Source organism: Prosopis cineraria, unplaced genomic scaffold (assembly GCF_029017545.1).
Source record: "Prosopis cineraria cultivar Desert tree isolate PC_DT_omini unplaced genomic scaffold, ASM2901754v1 PC11, whole genome shotgun sequence".
Classification (NCBI taxonomy): Eukaryota; Viridiplantae; Streptophyta; class Magnoliopsida; order Fabales; family Fabaceae; genus Prosopis; species Prosopis cineraria.
The window spans coordinates 43,498,041-43,517,728 of NW_026555342.1; the positions used below are offsets into that span (position 1 = coordinate 43,498,041).

General features: G+C 33.0%; 1 pseudogene; it reads left to right on the forward strand.

Annotated features, from left to right (window-relative positions):
- The first annotated feature begins 315 nt into the window (after positions 1–315).
- Positions 316–7,762, forward strand: LOC129286529 (MACPF domain-containing protein NSL1-like; annotated as a pseudogene).
- The last annotated feature ends 11,926 nt before the right edge of the window (positions 7,763–19,688 follow it).

Here is a 19,688-nt window from a genome sequence, read left to right on the forward strand (position 1 = left end):
AAATTCATTTTTTTTTTTATAATGTTCTCCCTTAATTTTTAAAAATAATGTAATGTAGTCCTTCTAGTTAATAAAAAGTTAATTTTAAAAATGATACAATGATTAATTCGTGAACTTGCCCAAATCTTAAATATAAATTTAAAATAACTAACATTATCCCATATATGCAAACAAATCCGTTCTACTGCGTTGGAATCTGAAAGTTGTGATTGCTAAGATAAGTTCCTCTATTTTCTTAAATAGTTAATTGTTTCTAAATTTATATCATCTTTTTATATTCATTTTTATTTAATGAATTTTTCACTTAAAATATCATGCGCCTGGCGAGCAGTTATTTTGTGCTTGGTAATAATACTACAAAATAAGTGTAGAATGCATCGCGCCATCTCCTTGAAGGCTTAATTGTGGTTTTGATGAAAAATGGTCTCTTGTTTGATCAAAGGAAAACATGGTTTGGGCAATGAGTCAATAACCGTGGTTTTGTTTTGCCTTCCAAGTTCCCACGCTTGTTTGGAGTCCAGTGAAGAGATAACATGGCAAATGCAGCTATTGGGACAGAGCCAAGTCATGGAAGTTGGCAAGAGAAGAGAAGGTGCAATTTCCGTCCCGCATAAATGGAGTTTCCCGGCGGGGCCAGCGATGATCTCAGAAAATTTGGTTGACCACTTCTGGCCTGGATCATCGTCAATGAATTAGGGAAAGTGAGAATGCTGAACTTAAGGAATGGAGGCTTGGATCTGCAATCGGCAGCAAAAAAAGCGGTTGCTGCGATGGGATTGGGATACGATGTTTCCAGGGATGTTCGTTTATCGGGATGCTAGGCCAGAATCGTCGACCTTCCCAGTGATCGGACAAAGGAGCTTGCCTTCCCCGGCGGCGTTATTGTTCCCAACGTTTCTGCTTCCGTCAAGTGCCATCGTGGTGAAAGCCTCAGAGATTCCTCCCAAGTTCTTTCCTTCCATCAGGCAACTTCCTCAACATGTTCTATAGCTTCCTAAGCTTACACTTTTTTGGTTTTACTTTTATAGCATTTACTACTTTTAGATAAGATAGTGCCAAATCATTTATTTTGTAGCAATTTGACAAAAACACAACTGAGTCTCTCGTAGGGGTGTATGTGTTGCCAATTTGCATTGAAGTGGACGTATGAAGATAAGGTATTTGTGAAGAGATAAAAAAGGAAAGAAATGAATGTGAAGATATGATAACAATATTATTGATTAATTACAGACATTTTGGTACAGAGAAAAGAAAATACTTTTCCACCATTTAGACCAAACAGGGATAGGGACTAATGACTATGAGTTCATTTGCTGTTGGTTGATGGTATTAAGTTCTTACATGGATGATTCATAATGGGACCAAGGATTTTGATAGAAGTATGACACCGGGGACATTACTCATTAAGAGGTATTAGTTAACCTATTTCAATTAACGTGTCTTAAATGATCCCAAAAGAGAATTAATGGCATATATATCGCTTGTAATTTTGAACTATTATAAGCACCCCTTCTTCAAGGGTCAAATAACATTGTTTCCTGTTTTCTGGACACAAACAGTATTTGTACTTTGGGGTTTTGCCTTTATGTCCTAGCATCTGAAGGTAGGGTACAGTTCATATGTTGAAGAGTAATTGTCTGTTTTGAAAATTACTGCAGTACCAATGATACTTCAGCAGCAGTGAGACAATCATTTAGAGTTTCCACATTTTATGTATTCTCAATGCAAAACACTCAAGTGTTGAATTTTGATATTATTTTTTTATCAAATAACTTCAATACTTGATGAAAAATACTTTAGTGGCCCCGGCTGCGACACATGATTATGTTATTACTCATTTTTACGTAAAGGAGGACATGGCATAAGAGGTTAGAATAGTATTTTAGCTATAAATTGCATAAGTGGTATTTTTAATATTTGAATTGGGACATGCTCGTAATTTACCTTCAGATAGCATATTTGTAAAATTTTATAAACCTCAGGTTATCTACATTAAAAAAAAAGGAAAAATAAACCTCAAGGGAAGTAATTCACACATTCCTTCAATTTCTAACTAGATTAAGGGTTTTTTTTTTTTTTAAAACCAGCCTAACTAGATTAAGGTTGAAGTTGCTATCAGGTAATCACTCAAGTTCTCCAATGAGATAAAAGTCATAAGTCTCTTATCTATGTTATTTTTTCTTTCAACAACTTTGCGCTAGTATCACCTTTGATTTTTTTTTTTGGTAGTATCCATATATGATTTCAAAAAAAAAAAAATCATTTAATTTTCTAGTTTAAACTTGCATGGAGTTATGCTTGTACGGATGTAATTTTTGAGAGATATACCCTGTCAATTAACACGTGTCTTATTATCTAAATTTGGTGCAATTTAGATCATGGAAATTCTTCCAAATCCTCCTTGCTGCAGGTGTCTGAACAATGCAATTTAGAACTATCTTTATCATGGAAGGTTCCATCTGGTTTATTCAATGCCATATTTGACATGAGGAACAGTTGGAAGAAAGATGCAGCTTCCACTAAAGCCTTGCATTTGATGGTTGGTTCATAATTTTGTATAGTGTTGAGTTAGATAGAGCCCTCGTAGGGCTCTCTGAGTTTGTGAAAAACCAAGTGCCTGTTTGATGGAACCCTGCTGCCCTTGCTGAGTAAGTGCTTTTGTTTTTCTTGTTGTTATACCTTCAGTCATTTCTTTGATTTCTATTAATACTATAGTTGATTTGTTACTAGTTTTACTTTTATTGTTGTTGTTGTTGAAGTAAACCATCATTTGAACAATAGATCACTACAATTTGGGAAAAAATATTGTTATGTTCATATTTCTGATTCGACCATAGAATTATCTAGTGTGAATTATCTAGTGTCTGAGCAATCATGGAAATGCAGTTTGACACCTGAACATGAAATTCTAGTCAATAGACCTACAACCTGATGAGGTTCACTTTCAATATCTGACTTTAATATTTGATAATTTTCTCAACATTTTATTACGTGCAAGTCAATGAACTATTATTTTCAATCCAACATTCGACCTGAATTTCTTTTAAAAAATATAATTCTATAGGTGTTTCTGATTGAAAAGCCTTATTTTATCTTCTACCTTTCATTCATTTAGTTTCATTTGGCCTGAACGGTGCACTGAATAACAGATCTCTTCAAGTTCTTTGAGAAATATGGTACCCATATTGTTGTTGGGGTGAAGATGGGAGGTAAGGATGCTGTTCTTGTGAAGCAGTTAAGAGGATCACATCTTCAACCCGCTGAAGTGCAGAAATTACTTAAGAAAGAAGCTGATAAGAGGTTTTCTGAGGATGGGAATAGATGTTCCAGTGCTGATCAAACTGAAACATTAGTAACATTCAAGGTTCAGAAGAAATGCATCACCATTATTTTTAGCCATCTAAAAAGGATTATATATACTTTGGAAAAGAATGCATCCCCATTAAGCTACAGGATTGTATTTTAAATTTTTTAGTCTGTCTTGAAATAGATGATTGTCATATCTCCCATTGATAACTACTCCCATTCCTCCATACTAGTAGCAGGCTATCAATTTTGCATGCTAGTTTGTTTTAGAATCTAAGACAAAGATTCTGTGTGACAGAATGCAGATATACCAATTTTTTTTAATTTATTCCCATTCTGATTCCGTTCGCACATTTCTTGTTCTCATTCCTTCAAAAATCCTTTGTTAATACCAAATGCGGCTATAGATCTAAAATCACTTAGTGAGATGTCCTGGTCTAGAACAAGGTGTGTTCATTACTCTGACCATATCTTTAGGTTATTATAGCCATATCAAATCAATTCTTTTATAGTATTGCATGAAAAACATGCTGAGATTTCCACGTAGACTTGTTAAAACTACAAATATGCAATCTTTATATATAATTATAGATCCTACCCTAAATTGGTCTAGAGGATAAAAGAACGTTCATCAGTGCATAAATGCTGAATTTTTTCCTTTTTTGTAAATGGATTTTAAAACCCTAACATGGGCATTTCTTGCAAATATAGAACTTACAAAGAATAAAGGGACCAGATCATGTAGGTTTTCACCCTACTATAATACTTGTTTTTCCTCCAAAAAAAAGAAGTGGTGCATTGTAAGATAGGGACCAGACCATGTATGTTTTCACCTTACTATTAGAGATTGCTAGTTATTATTTGTAATTATTGTTATAATTTAATTTTTTGGCCAGAAGAATCTTATTTATTAGTTGATCCTATCATTGAGATAGAATCTTGGGATATCAATCCCTTATGCTTTTGAATGTGCTTCCTATGCATTTATCGACTTGCCTAGGATAGTTTTCTCTGCTTGGACATCAATAGCATGCAAACTCTCTTCAACATTTATTAGAATTTTTTTTCTTCCATTTAATATGTCACTTACGTTCATGACTTAAACTTGTTTTATTATCTCATGCAGCTTGCGATTCAGGGATGCTATTCGTAGATAACTATGTTACCAAAATTAAGTCCTAAATACAAGTAGTCTGTCCCAACATTTATCTGAGTTTCCTCACACCTATTTGCTCCTCTTCATGATTCAAACCCAGCATCTAATTTATTTTTTTTATCTCATTTGCAGTGTGATTTAGCATAATGAATTTTTGAACAATTTCATAGTTTATCTTATAGATAGTTTTACCCCTTTGGTCTACCGATAATAAAACTATGAATTTAATCTTAATTACCATGAAGTCATTGTGGTGAAGGGGAAGGAAAAATATGTTGATATTTTCTTCTGATTGATTTGTTGATAATAAGACTACACTGCTTTGCTATACTTGTGTGTGTACAAAATTACGTATGCACAATTGCATTTTTATATTCCACGTTGTTGCTAATTTTTGTGAGGACGTTATAGTTTGATATACATCTCTTTAATTTAATGCAGGATGACAGAGATGAGCCATGGAAGCTCGACGTAGCTCTTGCTGCAACTGTTAGACCAATTGTAAAAGGTCTCTTAACCAATGAGGTTGGTATTAGTTTCAACTACTATGCTTCTTCAACGTATTATGCAACCATTGTGCTGCTATCACCTTTGAATTGTGTTATTCAAATGTATTTCATACAGGATCTCATAAACATCTCTATTCGAAAGGGAGGTATTATTGGTGTTCACCAGCAACATAAAGAGTGGCTTTCTACTTATATCAATCACCTGATGCCATATTAATACTGTTTGTCCCCATTACTTCACTACTAAATTCCAGCTCATGCCATGGGATCCTTAGCCACGCAATGAATTTATCTTAGATGTGAGTACACATTTCCTTATGGCCTATTTAAATGTCCATATATAGTTTTCAATTTCAGTTTTCAATTTCACTGCTAAGTTATTGTGGTTAATTTCTGTGCATGGTGGCAAATCTGAGGTTCTGTAACTTATCTAACCTAGTTAACTGATGGATCATGATTTATCTTGCATTTCTTGAATCCAAGGAAACCTATTACCTGGTTTGGTGTGCGCTTGAAAAGATAAAGGGAAAGGTTTTGATTTTGACTACTTAGTAATTGTTCTGAGGAGATGGAAAATGTAATTATTGTGAATGAAGATTATAATTTTGGCATTGCATTTAATTCCATTTGATTGATCCCATATTTGAGATAGAAATGTTATTCAAGGAGGGAATGAACCTGAGGGAGCATTTATCCATTGACCTCCTAGCAAGCTTGCTTACGATAATTACTCATTTTCAATCCTTTCACATTCACTTTTATATACATTAATACTGGGTTCCTATGCAGCATTAAACTCCAATTCTATCAGGATATCATAGATTCGTTTACACGCATATTCAAGCAAGTAATCTCAAATAATTTCCTGCACGATTCATTTAGAGTTGCTCTGAAACATTCAGATCAAGCCATGGAGGACGGATTGGATTGAACCGGATATAAAATTGTGCCCTTCCTGTGATGATTATCATTTACGGTTTTTTTCCTAATACCAGTAAATCTGATTTTTGATACGTGAAGTTAGGATAAGAATAGTCTTATTTATGGTTTAAATGATGTGATTTATCTTGTGTGAGTGTTACGTGTGTTTTTGTTTGATGCAGATAAACCCCATATAGAAGAACTGCGTCAATTTCTTGAATTTCAGTTGCCTCGGCAATGGTCTCCATTGTATGATGATCTGCCTCTTGGATTTCGTCCTTGACGTAAGAAGAACAAAATCTCGGGCCTGTTTGGAAACCTATTTTGGAAACATTTTTCTGTTCTCTAGAACAAGATAACAAAAAAAATTATTTGGTAACGTGTTTTCAAAAAATATTTTGGAGAACAAAAAAAAAAATATTGTTTTGGAGAACAGAAAAATGAAAACAACTTTTAGGTGTTCTGTAATTATTGTTTTGGAGAATAAGAAAAAAAAGAGAAAAACACATATTTTTATTATTTTTTTTTACTCTCATAATATATTTTACAGAACACCAGTTTTCAAAACAATAAAATAAAAATAGTTTCAAATAGCGCCTTCATCACTCCAGTTTACTATGGATTCAAGCTTTATGTTAACACCATAAAGGTAATTTAGTATAAATTATTAAAAGTTCAAACTAAAGGTTGGGTAAGCTTATGTTTCAAAAAGGAGGGGAAATCACTGTTGTATCTTTATGCTTGGTATGTTTTACCATTCCATTATGGCAATTCCACATCCTCCACCAAGCACCGTAAAGAGGTTCACGCCTAAGATTGTTTGTGGTCTCATTACATGCTTAAGTTTCCTTTAACTAGAAGATGCGACCACAAACATTCTTAAAGCCATGTTTGGTATAATGAAAAGAAGGTACTCACAGAAAACAAGGTTGATATTTTATATAATGTCCATTATAACTGTAAACAGTGTTTTTGTGCCTAACTTTCTGCTTTCTAACTTCACAATTTGCAGGTTGACTCTGGAAATCGACCTGTAATGGGCATTCGCTTGTTCTTGGAAGGCAGAAAGACTGATCATCTGGCTATCCATCTTCAGCATCTTTCAAATCTTCCCCAAATCCTTAAAATCTCTTGTGATCTTGGTTGTGAATATGATGATGAGCCAATTGATAAAGCCTACCTTGAACCGGTGAAGTGGAAAACGTTTTCACATGTCTACACATGTCTACACAGCACCGGTATTGTACAATAGTTCTCTTGACGATGAGCCCCCAGTCATTGTAACGAAAGCTTGGCTTGAGGTCAAGCATGTGAAAGGGAGAAAAGTTCTTTTCTTGAGGCTTGAGTTTTCCCTAGTAGAATCTGCGAAAATTCACAGATCAGAATGGGATGGTTCTTCATTTCCATTTCGAAAGTCAGGGTTCTTTTCAGCATTGATGAGCACTATGCTGACCAAGGAACTGCATCATGTGATTGAGAATGAAAAGCGTATTGAAGATACCATAAAACCAATAATTTACAAGGGTGAATCTGGTATTGAGGCACCTGTTCCAATAAAGGCCCCAAAAGTGCTCAGATTTGTGGATACGAAGGAAAAGGTTAGGGGTCCGGAAGACATGCCTGGATATTGGGTTGTCACTGGAGCCAAACTCTATATAGAGGGAGGCAAAATCTCCATTAAGGCCAGGTATTCATTGTTAACTATCATGTCAGAAGATTTTGTGCATACATGAGAAGGCTAGCATGTTGTACATTTTGATACATGTAAATTTAACTTGTATTGTACCTTAGTTTGGGCCTGTTTAGATTTTAGTTGAGTATAATTGATTGTGAAAAAAATTAATTAATACAATTAATTTTAATTATAATTGATTACTCCCTTCGTCCTTATATATAAATTGTTTTTAATTGAATCTCGCATACCAATAAAAGTTTGTTATTTAATTAAACTTATATAAAAACATAATGAATTTTTCAGTTTTACCCCTAATAATATCATAATTAATATCACAATAGTGATAAGGAAAACATACAATTAATGATTTATTTCATTTTTCAAGACAAAGGTAAAATTGTTTAATTATTTAAAAATATTATTATCACCCCTTATATTTAGTGATGAAATAAGCTTCTAGAAAATATCTTATATATAGGGACGGAGGGAGTATGTTATAACGTAATCATGTTTAGATATTATTTTTATAAAATTGATTTTGGCATAATTAAATATGTTTGGATAATTTACTTATAATCAATTTTAAATGTACAATTACTATAAAGAACATTATCTTTTAAGATATAAATAATAATATAATTGTATCTTATATTATTAAATTTGTTAAATTCTATTTAACAAAAAATAGGATAATAGTGATCCAGTTAACATTTATATAATATTTAACATATATATGATTGCTTGTGAAAGTTATATTTGAAAATCATATTAAAAGTAGAAGAATTTTTTTATAAAAATTTAAATTATATTACATTATAATATTATTAAGATTTTCTGCATATCAATCTTCATCAACATTTGCTGTGTTTTAATTTCAAGATCCCATAGTTTTACTTTTTATGCATATACTTATTTTGTCAGTAGTTTTGAAAAATCCTGTTTGAACACTACCTTCTTCAGGTAGCAAGAAGTGCGCCATCCTTTCCTAGAGACTAAAGGGTATCTTTGGTAGATTGAAAATTTTGACAAATAATAATGGAGCCAAATGCAATAATTGATTGTGAAAAGTAGCTACAGACTGTTTAAGGTAAAATGGAGCTCTAGGAGGAAAATTGATTATCAGAAAAATGAGATGTTTTTTCTTTCTTTTTCTTTTTTGTTTTTAACAAAACCATGTTTTGGTCTTTTCTTTTCTTTTTTCTTTTTTGTTTTTACCAAAACCATGGTTTTGGTAGGAAGAATTGATTATATTGGCAAATCGAAACAGACACTTTATCATTTATCGAGTACTTTATCATTTATCTTTGGTTTAAAAAAAAAAGTACTTTATCATTTATCAAGTTCCCATTTTGGTCTTCCAATTGCAGGATATGCTTCACTTTTCTTACCATACTTTTGATGAATAAAATTTTGAATTTTCTCTTCTGTTGATTGTTGAAGATGATTTTTCTTTTCTTACTAATGCTATTGTTTTTATTAATATTTTTTTATATTAAATGTTCGATACAAATGTAAAATTATAGTAATTTATTTGACATTGATTCAACCATAGTTATACCATAGGTGGACTATTGAATTTTAAACCAATATTTTTACTAATTCAAGAATTGATCCAGTTTTAAAACATGGTCACCCGCTCCTTATTAACTTTTGTCCATTTCCAACTGGAGTATAACTAGTAAGAACATTAGTTAATTCTTGTTGAGTTTGCAAATCTTGTGCCCAAGAATTTTTAAGGTGATCCTATATTTTTTTGCATTTCTTGTGATAAATCTCATAGTCATATCCACTAATTTTGAGATCCATAAATGCTGAAATGGAATAATCATAGTTTCATCTATTATGTACTCCAAGCTAGGTTTGGATGATGAAGTGCCTCCCAGGCTGTCACTTGTACCACAGCCAATAACCATCACAATATAACATACTAAATTCATACTAAAGCTTGTACCATGTTCATTTCTAAACTTTGATTTCATAAACAATTATTTGTAAGCTATGATTTCACCTTGAAATCAATCATTTTAAATTACCTAACGTTCTCTTCACACACACACACACACACACACACACACACACACACACACATATATATATATTAAATGATGTATAAGAATTGATGACTCTAAAACCATTATTTTGAATGGCATGAATTTTGGCTTTTGTTGAAACTTCAGCGAAGAGGTGTTCATATCATCATGTATACCTCTCATTTCCTTGATTTAGAAAAGTCTTTTATTATGTTGGTTGAAGATCATAACATTTCTTGGACTCTATAATGATAATTAGGGTGAATATGTTTGGCATATATAGTTGAGTAGCTAGTTAAGAGCTGCGAGATAAGTATCAAATTAATGTTTTTTTATAAATGGTAAAAAAAAACCAAAAGAAAATGTCAGCATCTGAAATTGAGAAAATCAATATCGCATGCAAGTGTGAAAAAGGAAAACCATTTGATGTCCAACAAGAAAGTAGAGGAGCCTGTGGGTTTGAATAACGTAGAAGAAATATCAGAAGAACAATATGAAAGTAATCCTTAAACATTAAACATTTACTGATTACTTCCTCCATTTCATATAACCACATCTCTAACTACTTACCTCGCTAGAATTAATAAAAGGTGATTAAATTATTAACTTTATCTGAAAAACTTTTAATTTTATCCATATTTAAATGAAAAAATTTCAAATTCACAATATATTTTCTCTCATAGTTAATAAATTTATTTAGTGATAATATTAAAAAATATAACTAATACCTTATCAAGTGTCTTGTCTTAAGTACAATAAAAATCTTTTAGAAGGTACCTTATAAAATGGATTGGAGAGAGGAGGTGTCACCCATTTTGATTCAAAAATTAGATATTAATAATTGGAGCTGATGATATATATTCAAATGAAACTTGTAACATTTTAAGTTTCTCAATTTGTAAAATTCGGTGTTTCCAAGGATAATTTGATCAATTTAGATAAATTATTGATTTAGCAAAGTTTATGGGAGATTAATATAGTTTTTGAATACTTGGACAGTCTTAAAAGAGGGTTAGGGCAATGTTCGAGCAGGCCATGGCACGAAAGGGAGTTTAAAATTGTCCATACACTGCTGTGGGCGCGTCAATGTGCCGCAGCGCACGTGCAAAATCAGCACTTATTAATTCGTGATAATCGACACTTATTATCTTTTTTTTTTTGGTTGCCCAAGGTATTCACTGCCGGTAACAGTGACTAATCCTTTCACCGTGGGGTCTCCTACAAAGGAGCAAACGGCTGGCCATAGAGTGCTCTCTATTTACATGAGTGAGGAATCGAACCTCCCACCACATGCGATATTCCTTTGTAGTGCTCTCCTACAAAGGAATGTGTGTTCTGCCTAAATTGTATTGGGCCCAAAAAATGGTATTTGGGCCTCGCAGATTGAACCATTTGGACTAAGTTCATAACACAGCCAGAATCGAGCAAGCCACGCGCTTCATTGGAGCAACAAGGCTCAAGTGAAACGGAGTGTTGCAGTGATCCTTCCCCTAGGGCCTGCATGGACCCACTTTCCTTATACAAGTGGAGCACTTTGCGGACCACAAAACGGAGCTAGCTTGTGTTTTGTTTTTAAAAATTATTTTTTATTTTTGAAAATAAAAAATTTAAAAATTTGTTTGAATAAGTGCTCTTGTTTTAATTATTTTTAAAATTATTTATTTTTTTAAATAAAAAAATAGAAACAACTTCAAGTTGTTTTGGTTTTATTTTTTTATTTTTAAAATATATTACATTTAATTATTGAAAATTACAGTTACTTTAATCAATTTTTTATCATAATCACTATCATTGATTACCTTTAATCATCACCATAGATCTATTTTTTAATTTTAAAACTGTTTTTAAAATTAATATAACCAAACGAATTTTCATTTTGTCTTGTTTTAAAAAATAATTTTAAAAATTATATTGTAAAACAGTTTTTAAAAACAAAAAATATAAACAGAAACCAAAAAGCCCTGGGTCTCTCATTTTCTTTTACTTGTCATTTGTTTTCTTTTTCATTTTTGTTAAATTAAAATTTCTAATGGCTCTGATTTTATAATATTTGAAAAAATTATTATAATTTTACATAAAAGGATATAAATAAATTTAAACGGTTAAAATTTGATCTAAATAATGTAATCTAATATTTTATTTATATATTTTTATGTAAAAATATAATAATAATTTTATCAAAAATTAAATCAAAACTGACGAAAAGTTTTGATCTAACAGAGAAAGAAAGAAATAAAAAAGAAAAAAGAGAGACCCTTGATCCAGAGTAGGTTTCCGATGTAGTAGCGGGAACGATTGCAAATTCAAGAAAGAGCATGACTACCTCTTGCTTAAAAAAAAAAAAAAAAAACAGAGACAAAAAGAGAGAGATAATTTTCATGCTAGCGCCACCTTTGTATCTATAACTTTCATTAATATCATATGATTTCCTCAACAATGTGTCCAATTCTCTTAGTTTAGTCAGTGATATAAGAGAATTAGATAAAGAATCTCAGAATCCACAATATTAAGGACTTGCTCTTTTGACATGCCTGTTGTTACGCAGCCGTCCCAATGGCAGAACCAGGACTTGGAGGTTGGAGTTAGGGAATGCAGGATAATTTAACCACACAAACAAGTTAGGATCTCAAAGACTGAAGCAATTAGGTCGGCCATGGTTTAGACTACACACCAAAGAAGCGAAGATGAAAATTGATAAGGAGAAGATAAAAATGCAATCAACAATGTCCAAGGTTTGGGTGGAGCGATGTTTGACTGCGCAGCTGGTGCGCGCCAGCTAGAAGATTCTTTTGGTCATTGATGTAACCACTGGTTTCGAGAAAGTCCATGCCAGCATGAGGCAACAACCCATATATTTTATCATGCATTATTGGTGTCTTGTCTTCTTGATTTAATTTGAACATATTGAAATGGAGGGAATCCCATGGACGAGAACATGGTCTGAAGTTATAATATATCATAACAGGGCCAATTATAACAATTAGAAAAATACGGTCATTTTTTTTTTATAAATAGACTATATACAAAGTACTCTCCCTATTCTACTTTATGAACAAAGTCACGCATATCAATAATAGTTATTGAATATATTTTATAATTTTTTTTAAGATAAAAATATGAGTATTTGAAAATGCTCTTCGTTTAATATTTTATTTATAAAATAATGTTAAAGAAAGGAAACATAATGAGAAATGTATAATATTGAAAAAGTATAATTAATAAAATTTTATTTTTATTAAAGTATTTTATATTTGAAAACCTAAACTTCTTTTAAAAATATATTATAAATTGAGATGATGGTAGTATAATATAATGCAAATAAGGTTTACCATCATCATCTAAAGCAACATAATTTATTTTCGACTAATTAATTTTATTTAACTTGATGGGAAGACCTGTAAAAGAGAGAATATGTCTATCAATCTAGATATTTGATTCAGTAAAACAAAAAAAATGGAATTTATTTTTATAAAAAGATTAAAAATTAATTTTACTCTTGAACTATTTTTAAATTTGGTATTCTATATTGTAGCGTAGTGCAAATTAATTCATGAACTCACAAAATCTGCCGGCACAGGTACAGTGCAGGCCATAGGTAATGGATGACTGGGATTAATCAGATTACTGCATTGTCGAGTCATTGAGGTGAGCCCGCCAGCGAGTATGTCATCGGTGGCTCTTCTCGCTGGATGCTTAAGCAATTTCCATAATCCAAATCAAATATTAGAATTTTAAAATTAAAATAAAAATCTAAATCTAAAATTGAAAAGCAAAAAACATGGGCAAAACATATTTGATAATGGATGCTCAAGCAAAGCTAGATTTACAAATACAAGGAATAAGCGACTGCAAGTGCTGGTTCAGAGACGAAAAGGACAATGGATGCTCAAGAAAAAACCAACAGCGATGACAACAATCTTCCCTCCATGGTGACAGATCTTTTTCCCCCACAAAAAAGAAGAATTGGAAAAGTTACATTGAAGGTGAAATTTGCTATGTTTCTTGTATGACCTGTTTGGTATAAGGAAATTTTTTTTTAATGGAAATAGTATTAGAATATTTATTTATAAATTTATATTAATTAATAAGCCCAAATAAATTGATCTTTATAATCTTGTGTGAATTGTGATAGGTGGACCACACAAATGAGCCTAATGGGCAAAGGCCTAACCTACAATCCTGTAGCCATCAATTATTCCCTATCTCTTAACTGTCTGAGTCAAATATAATGGAATAAAATTTATTTATTTATTTAATGTAACGGTTACTGATCTAGTTCATATAAGTCGATCAGTTGATAACCACAAAACACACGATAGCTTTTATTTACTTCATTATAGCTAAACTCTCTGCAAAACTTTCAGGGTCTAGTGGGTTATGCATTTATCTATACTTTAGGTAATCGAGATATCTCAAGCGATCAAGGATTTTTCATGTACGCACACATTACTCTACTCAATCTTATTTGATACATGAATTGAGATATTAATTTAACACATGGTATCAAAGTTTAGGTTATGAATATTAATTTATATATCTTAATTCAACCTCTTTTGTGTATTATGTTGAATCTTGTTTTTCAATTTAATATGATCATAAATTATTGCTTGTTGCTTGTTTGGATTTTGCCGTGAGTTTCTAGTCTAGAAACCGTTGCCCATCGTGAAGTATCTCATCTTTTTCACTATCACAATACTTTATAATTCTTCAATATCGCGTAAAATTATTCCCAAGCTACCAAGGCAGCGTGAAGGTCGTTGTACGAGGTTCTGTTCACATCATATTTGATTCTTCACCTTCATGTTATCTCTTCACGATAGGTCGTGAAGAGTTGATTGTAAGAAGACACTGCTTCCTGCCGCCAAAGAATCTGTAACAGACATCACAGTTTTCTGTGTTGCTGTGTTTGCTGTGCCATCACCAAAAAACAGTGCTGTGATCCTGTCTCGAAGTCGTCGAAAAGAACTCCAGGACCGACGGAGATGCTAATAATTCAAGTCGCTGGCTTTGTGATCGGCAGCAATGTGGTAGCTGGCTTCATCTCCCCAATTTAGGTTACGGCGGCTAGAAGACTCAGTTACAGGGTCAGAAATCAAATCCTAAGAATCCAGTTTCATGTGTGTTGGGTCCAAATTTTGTTTAGGCCCAGAACTTAAAATAAATATCAAAGTGATTCTGGGCCCAGACTAGTATAACAAAAAAAAAAGGAGGGGAAAGACAGCTGGGTCGAGTAAGACGCATGTTTCACTCATTGTAAAAGTTTCTGGGCCAAAATTCCTTAGGCCCAGATTCCCAAAAAATTAAAAATTACATTTTTGTTCCCATTTAATATTACCTCCTTGTCCCCTTTTTTTTTGGAATTTCTTCCGTGACTCCAAGAAATTTTTATAAATTATATTTTAGTCCCTTAACTTTCAGAACTGCGTTTTACACCCAAATCTCTTCCAGAATTACCTATTTACCCCTGGACACCTTTTAAAATTCCATTTAAGTCCTGAATTAGTTCTCTAATTCTCAAAAGATCCCAAGGACTTTGAAAATTATTTTTTTTGTCATAAGGTCATAAAATTTGTGACTTCATGAATTATTGATGATGCTTAAGATCTTGTAGCATTGATAATGGACATACCCTATAAGTGTGACATTATTAATGTGATTTTGATGGTTGGTTTTGAGGATAGGCAAATAATACTTTTTTAATGTGTTAGATATTTATTATACCTTATAGGCATAAAAATGTTTAATGAATTATTTTATATGAAATTTTATATGAGGTAAATCTTTATAGTATTTGAGCCTTCTTAGTGCATGATTATAGTTGCATAAGTGACAATTGTTTGTTGGGAAATTTTATTTTATAATTATGTTGTGCACGTATAATTAATATTTCTCAATTTTTGTTTTGCGATTTTATTTTCTATTTTTATGCAATTATCCTTTGTGAAGGCTCTTAATGAAACTAACTATGATGACTGAAAAGAGCCCCTGAATATGTATCTTACCATTTCTAAGAAAGATTTGGCTCTGAGAGAACCCAAGCCTAGGGATCTCTCTTCCAAGTCTAGTGCTTCTAAAATGGCCTTCTATAAACAATGAAATAAGTTCAACCGGATCTGTTTAGCAATCATTAAGTACACAATTAAAAAAGAAATTAGGGATAACATTCTTGAAAAGGATATTGCAGTGGAATACTTCAAAACTATTGGTAACAAATATAAGAAGCTTGATAAGACTAAAAAAAACTACTACTTATCATTGCTTGACAATACTAAATATGATGGAGTATCAAGTGTTAAGGAGCATAATTTGTTGTTCATTACCACAACAAGCTTAAATCATATGGGATTGACTTGGGTGAAAGTACCTTAGTTTACCATATTCTTCAGTCATTGCCACCGAAGTATGCATTCTTAAGGACTTCATATAATTGGCAAGAAGCTGAATGGTCTGTTGACCAAATAATATCAATAGTCACTCAAGAAGAGGAGGCTATAAAGAAAAATTCCTCTCACTTAGTAAACTATGTTTCTCATGACTTTAGTTGCAAATCTAGAGTGTCGTATAAGAGAAAGGGGAAGAAGCCTGAGGCCCCAAAGCCTAATAATCTAGCTTTTAAGAAGGATGGTGATAAGAGTAAGAAACTGAGAAAGAAACCCTTTAACGAGTTATGCAATTATTACAAGAAACCTGGCCACATTAAAGCTAATTGCTTCCAACTGAAGAATAAAAAAAGTAAAGGTATAATTCTTCAAATTGCCCCTTCTAGGTCTAGTTTGTTTTGAGTCGAACACTATTAAAAATTCCTTTGACTCATGATGGTTGGATTCTGGTGCCACTGTGCATGTTGTGAATTCTCTATAGGGGCTAAGAAATTAGAAGGTTCTAAATAATGATAGAGGTTGGTCTTTGGCATAGCAGGGAGCAAGGCATCAGTTGAATGTATTAAAACTATTTCTTTATGTTTAAATTCTAGATATATTTTAAATTTAAACAATGTTATTTATGTACCTCTTGTGAAGAGGTATTTAATTTTAACTTCTGCATTGGATATTTGTGGTTATTCATTCTTCCAAAGAAATGAAAAAATTGATATTCTTTTTTATTCCATTAATGTTGGTTGTGCTTCCATGATATATGGTTTATATTGATTGAATGATTGGTCACTTGTATTTTTTAATCTCCAAATTAATGTTGCTATTAGGCATAGATGTCAAAGGCCCAACGATAATTTCTCTATGTTATGGCATCTTCATTTAGGTCATTTCTCTAGAGAGAGATTTGAATGTATGGCCAAGCAAAGTGTCTTACAAACCTTAATTTCTCATATTTTAATACTTGTGTTGATTGCATAAAGGTAAAATTCCCTATTAGAGCTAGAATTAAAAGGGCAAAAAGGTCTAAAAATATTTTAGACTTAATCCATAATAACATCGTGGACCTATTACACCTCCAGCTATGAGTGATTTTAGATATTTCATCACCTTCATAGATGATAGCTCTCATCATGGATGGATTGAACTCTTGTGTGAAAAAGGTGAGTCTCTTAATGTATTCAAGACCTTTAAGGTAGTAGTCAAATTGAAATCTGACAAGTTGAACAAATGTGTGAGATTTGATAGAGGAAGAGCATTTTATGAGAGATATATTGAGATTGAAAGGAACCTTAGGCCATTCGCTTTGTACTTTTAAGAGCATGGCATTGAAGCTCAGTATACTATGCTTGGCACCCTGTAGCAGAATGGGGTTGCAGAAAGGCAAAATCATACTCTCATGGATATGGTTAGAAGCATGATCAGTCACTCCTCACTACTGAAATTCTTATGGGGTGATACACTTAAAATTCCTATTTATATTTTCAATCAAGTTCCTAGCAAGTCAGTTCTAAAGATTCTATATGAGTTGTATTTTAGAAGGACTCCTGTGCTGAAGCATATGCGAGTTTGGGGTTGTAAAGCATAGGTAAAACCTTACAATCCATAACAGATAAAGCTTAATGCTAAAATTGTTGATGGTTTCTTAATTGAATATTGTATCGAATCTCATGGGTACAAATTCTATTGTCTAAATCACACTACCAGGGTTATTGAATCCAATCGAGCTTATTTCTTTAAAGATGCCTTAAACAATGGGAGCTCTGTGCCTAGGCATATCACTTTATGTGACGAAAGCAATATTTTGCCTATGCCTATCATGACAATCCCTCATGTTGAAAGAAACAATGCCATAGATCAAGATGAAGCTGAAGATAAACTACCTTTAGAAGGTGATGAGGATCTGGTTGTTGAACTAAGATGGTCCCAAAGGGTTCGCAGGTCTGTTATTCTAAATATTATATAGTATATTTGTAGGAATTTGATTTCGATGCTATTGAATTTTTAGACCTAATATTTTATCAAGAGACTATTTCTAGCATGTATTCTTCTAAATGGTTGGAGGCTATAAGTGAAGAAATTGCCTCTATGTACCGCAATCATGTATGGGAGCTTGTATAGCTACCAAAGGATTTTAAATTGGTAGGTTACAAGTGGGTTTTTAAAACAAAACGAGGAGTTATAGGTGAAATTGATAGATATAAAACTAGACTTGTAGCTAAAGGCTATAACTAGAAAGAAGGTATTGATTATACAGAGACCTTCTCTCCGATATCCACCAAAGATGCTTTTAGAGTGGTAATGGCTTTAGTTGTATAGTTTGATCTTGATCTTGTCAAGACTGCGTTCTTGAATGGTGAGGGAGTCCCTAATGAAGAAGCCCTTTAATAACTTTCATAGGCCTATTTGGTTTTTGAAGCTTTAGACAACCGCCTATTTCCTTCTGCTTCGTCCAGAACCTTTCTATAAGGATGCCCACATTGCTCACCCATTCACTTGCCTTTTGGGTGTCCATCCTTTAGATGAATTGAATAAATTCTTTGAGTTTTTTTGTTAGTAGAATTGGTCCTTATGAAAGACCTTAAAGCCTTTCAACATTCCAGACCATGGCCTCCCTACTTGGTACAGATTTTTGGTGGATTAGAAGAATAAGCCCGCCTCATTGCTAAGAGACAAGGTTTTTCTCTTAGCCATAATACCTAGAAAAATGTGGCTTCCCTAAACCAGTACTTCCTCTAAATTCTTGAGGGTCTATTTGGAGTCATATCACCCTCAACTGGTGGTGGGCCAGTTTAGGTTGAGCCAATGCATACCTCAAGGGCTATCCCCCTAAGTTAGTGTAAAGCTGTTAGACTGAGAAGCCATCGACCAAGTAGCCATTCCACACACTACTCAAAAGCAGTGTAAGGTGGAACTGGTGGACAAAGATGCCTACCTCCACTTTAAAAAATTGGTAGCCCCAGTGTTTTAGATGCATCATAAAAAGCCATACTAGTAAGTATTGTCTATTATGTTTGCCTTTGTTATTGACATATTTTAACCCATTTCTAATTTTTACAGGCCATGATTGGACACAATCACATGTATTGGTGAATCTCTTAAGGGAGAAAATTGATGCTCCTACTACTTCAAAGACCTAGACGACCCCTTCATTGGGATCTATAGTTAGAGAAATTGAGAAAGACGATACATCCTCTCATGTCTCGATCTTGAAGAAGCATGGACTTAAAAAGAGTCATCCCTAAAGTTTCTCGAATCAAGGAGATAGATCTGACAAAAGGAAACGGGCTTTATCCCCCTTTCCAGATTCTAAGAGGAGGAAAAATATATCACTTCTCTTGGTGTCTCCTGATCAGCCTTCATTTACACCTCTTTCAATCAAACCCAGTCCCCACAAGGAAAAGCACTCACAAAAGGGCCAATGCACCATGATCTTGTCGGCTGACTCTAATGATGGTAGAATGAGTTCCCTTCGTCATAGAGGGTTGGAGGCCTATACTCCAAATCCTCAGGTGATCACCTCTACCGGCTACCTGAGACAATGTCAGATCCTCAAGTGGTTGCCTCTTTTGCCATTCCCATGGCAACTCCAGATTCTCAAGTGGTTGTCTCCACTATCATTCTTAAGACAATTTATAAAGATCCTATAGAGATCGCTCGCAATGTGGCCCAAGAGGTGGCAGAAAGCTTAGAAGATGCTAGGACTATCATTGAGGTCCA